A 4,028-nucleotide genomic window follows, 5' to 3' on the forward strand; every position below is an offset into this window, starting at 1 on the left:
GGAAGACACAAACAAGTCTACAGATAAAATAGTAAGGGGATTCATGGGAGAAATTTCCCCCAATATCACAAAAGAGGATATGATAACCATCTAGGAAATGAGAGAATAACAAATAAATTAGCGACCCCCCCTCTCCCCCACCCTAAAGCACACATAAAGACATATAGTCGTCAAGTTATCCAATTTCAAAGAAAAAGACAGATGCTGAGAGCAGGTATAAAGGAAAAAACAGTCACCGACAAAGGTATACAGTTAAAAATAAGCTCATACCTCTCTATAGAAACCATTCAGGAAAAAGAAAATGGAACAACTTATTCCAAACTTGAAAGACAAAAATTGCTAAGTAAAAATTCTATATCCAGTCAAGCTATCCATTAAATATGTAGGTGAAATAAAAGCATTTTCAAACAAGAAAAAAAAAATTTTTTTCAGGGGAGAGCGCGAACAAAATCCCCCACTACCACAAATTATGCAGTCGAGTTTCCCGCATTTGGGGAAATCACAGGGGTCAGCGCACCTGCAGTGCGATGGGTGAGCCTCGCCCTGGGAAAACCCCCTTCCTCATCGTGGTGTCTCCCTACCAGGTAAGGATAAACAAGAAAATTTTTAGAGAATTTATAAAAACAAAATCAGTATTATAAAAAGTATTATCTGCGTTTTTATTGACAGAAAACTAACAACTGTAGCAGACAAGCATGAAACCACAACAGGGTGTACCACCACCCAGAATTTAACACACTGAAAGCATTATCCAAAACAATACAGATCTAGATGGGAAACAAAGACAATAAAAAACTCCCCTTACCCTGCTCCCAAAAAAGGAAGAAAAATATCAAACACAAATAATACAAGATGGCAGCAACTCCTCTACATTCAGCGTTAATAACACTGAATATCAATGGACTAAATGCACCAATCAAAAGACAAAAAGGAGCCATCTGGAAAAGAAAACAAGATTCATCAAGCTGCTGCCTTCATGAGACATACCTCAAAGACATAGACAAAAATAGTCTGAGAGTCAAAGTTACCAAGATCATGCAATCAAAGAAAAGAAGGAATAGGAATATTGATCTCTAACAAAATAGGTGACATAATGAGAAACAAGAATGAGCATTACATAATAATCAAAGGGTCAATAGACCAAGAACACATAATACATCAACCAAATCTTCAAAGAGATGAAAAGAGAAATAAGCAGATCAATAGAGCAGAAGGCTTCACCATACCACTCTTAGGGAAAGATACATCAATAGGAGGGAAACTCACTAAAGAAATCGAAGAGCTGAATAACATCATCAAACAACTTGACCTTCTAGATATTTAGTTTTCCAACCAACAGCAAAAAAATCCACAAGAAACATGATGACCGACATGATGACCACTCCAGGGGCTAGTTCTTATAGATAGCCTGTCCAAAACATAATTCTTATCATTCTCATTTCTAAAGAGCACCCCAGGGACAAAAAATTGCTTGTTCTAGAAATCAATATTTTTCAACAATCCCATAATTCAAATGTACTAACTATTTCTACAACCAATTTTTGTTATTCAATGTCCAGCTTTCACATCCATATGAAGCCATTGAAAAATCCCATGGATTAAGTCATTTTAGTACTTAAAGTGGTATCTTTGCTTTATTGACACCTTTAGAAGATCTTTTGCTGCAGATATATTTGCCCAAAGTAATATATCATTTGATTTCATGACTGCTGCTTCTAAGAGCATTGGTGTGGAGTCATGTAAAATGAAGTCCCTGACAAATTCTATCTTTTCTCTGCTGATCATAATATTATCTAAGCTTCACAGTTTGATACTTTTAATTAAAACTGTCCATAATTTTATAATAATACTTTCATTTGCTTTTTAAAATTTTGAGTACATAAAGTCATTGTACCCAAAAGAACCATTTGCCTTCAACCATTTCAAAAGTTAGCATATCCATCAAGCTAAGAAGCAACAAAGCCCACATGGAAGAAGCACACCAGCCTATGCAACCACGAGGTGTCGAAGGGATCAGGTGTAAGGCATCATCAGAACAAAAAATCTTACCATAGTGAATGATGGGGGCAGTGCAGAGTGGAGACCCAAAGCCCATGAGTAGGCCACCGGAGATCCCCTTGCAGAGGGGTCTCTGGGAGGAGATAAGCCAGTGTGGGTGCGATGTAACAACGATGAAAAATACAACTTTCCTCTAGTTCCTAAGTGTCTCCTCCCCGCTCCCACTACCATGACTCGAATTCGAACTTGCAAGTCTGGCTAGACCAGAGGATGTACACTGGTACAGATAGGAACTGAAACTCCAGGGAATCTAGGGTGGATGAGCCCTACAGGACCAGTGGAGTGAGTGGCAAAACAGGGAGGGTAGAGGGAGAGTGGGTAGGAAAGAGGGAACCGATTACAAGGAACTATATGTGACCTCCTCCCTGGGGGACGGACAACCGAAAAGTGGGTGAAGGGAGACGTCGGACAGGGCAAGATATGACAAAATACCAATTTATAAACTATCAAGGTCTCATGAGGGGGTGGGGAGCTGGGAGGGAGGGGAAAAATGAGGACATAATGCCAGGGGTTTAAGTGGAGAGAAAATGTTTTGAGAATGATGAGGGCAATGAATGTACAAATGTGGTTTACACAATTGATGTGTGTATGGATTGTGATAAGAGTTGTATGAGCCCCTAATAAAATGATTTAAAAAAAAGTTAACATATGACTAAGAATTCCTGTTGCTGAAGAAAGAAGTTTAAGCAGCACTTAAGGCATAGCCTAAAACCAGGCTCCAGGAACTGATAGAATATCAATTTAAATGTTTCTACAATTTGATGGGTCACTGGGCACGCATTCATGGATGCCAAGCAATTCAGACAACAGCTTCTTGGTTCACTGACTGCAACAGATCCATATTTCTAATCATTCCAAAGAAGGCTGGCCCAGAAGGAAGGATGCAGATATTTCAGAACAATATCAGTAATATTACAAGAAGTAACTTTTACTGGAGATCATCCAAACATGTTGCAGCAGTACATTGACAGGGAGCTGCCAGAAATTCAGGCCCTTTTCAGAAGAGCGCAGGGACTATGACTGATGTCAGGTGACTTGTGGATCTTGGCTGAAAGAGAATACCAGGAACATGCTTACTTATGTTTTCTTGACTATGCAAAGCCATGAGACTATGTGGATCATACAAACAATAGGTAACTTTGAGAAGAATGCGAATTCCAGAATACTTCATTGTACCCATGCAGAAACTGTACATGGATCAAGGGCAGTTGTGTGAACAGAATAAGAGAATGCCACGTGGCTCAAAATCAGCAAAAGTGTGCACAGGGGTTGTATTTTCTCACCGTATTTATTTGATCTGTATCCTGGTCAAATCACCAGAGAAACTAAATTATCCGAAGAAGAGTACAGTAGGTATCGACTGGCAGAATACTTATTAACAACCTGAGATATGCAGATGACACAACCCTGCTTGCTGAAAGTGAAAAGAACTTGAAGCGCTTGCTGAGGAAGATCAAAGATTGCAGCCTTCGTACAGGTTCCAACTCAATGCAAAGAAAACCTGAACCCTCACAAGTGACACAACAGGTGCCATCATGATAAATGGAGACACAAAAGAAGTTGTTGAGGATTTTGTCTTGCTTGGATTCACAATGAGTTCTCACGGAAGCAGCAGTCATGAGACTAAATGATTCATTGGATTAGGTAAATCTGCTGCTTCTGACCTCTTTAAAGTGTTGAAAAGCAAGAACGACACTCTGAGGACTAAAGTACACCTAACACAAGCCATGATATTTTCAATCACTTGGTGTGCATGTGAGAGTTAGGCATTGAATAAGAAAGACCAAACGGTGGTGCTGGTGAAGAACAGTGAAGAAAACACCATGGACTGCCAGAAACAACCCCCCCAAAAATGTGTCTTGGAAGAAGTACACTGGAATGCTCCTTGGAAGCAAGGAATTCAAGACTGCATTCCATGTACTTTGGACATGGTAAAAGGAGAGGCCAGGCCCTGCGAAAGGGCATCATGT

General features: G+C 39.7%; 1 non-coding gene across 1 annotated transcript; it reads right to left on the minus strand.

Moving 5' to 3' along the window:
• Positions 1 to 429: 429 nt before the first annotated feature.
• On the minus strand, positions 430 to 592 carry LOC115869661. The gene has a single exon (XR_004046314.1). It is a non-coding gene; the product is annotated as a U1 spliceosomal RNA (small nuclear RNA).
• Positions 593 to 4,028: the final 3,436 nt, after the last annotated feature.

Source organism: Echinops telfairi, unplaced genomic scaffold (assembly GCF_000313985.2).
Source record: "Echinops telfairi isolate 266 unplaced genomic scaffold, ASM31398v2 ScPeMD7_33;HRSCAF=127, whole genome shotgun sequence".
NCBI lineage: Eukaryota > Metazoa > Chordata > Mammalia > Afrosoricida > Tenrecidae > Echinops > Echinops telfairi.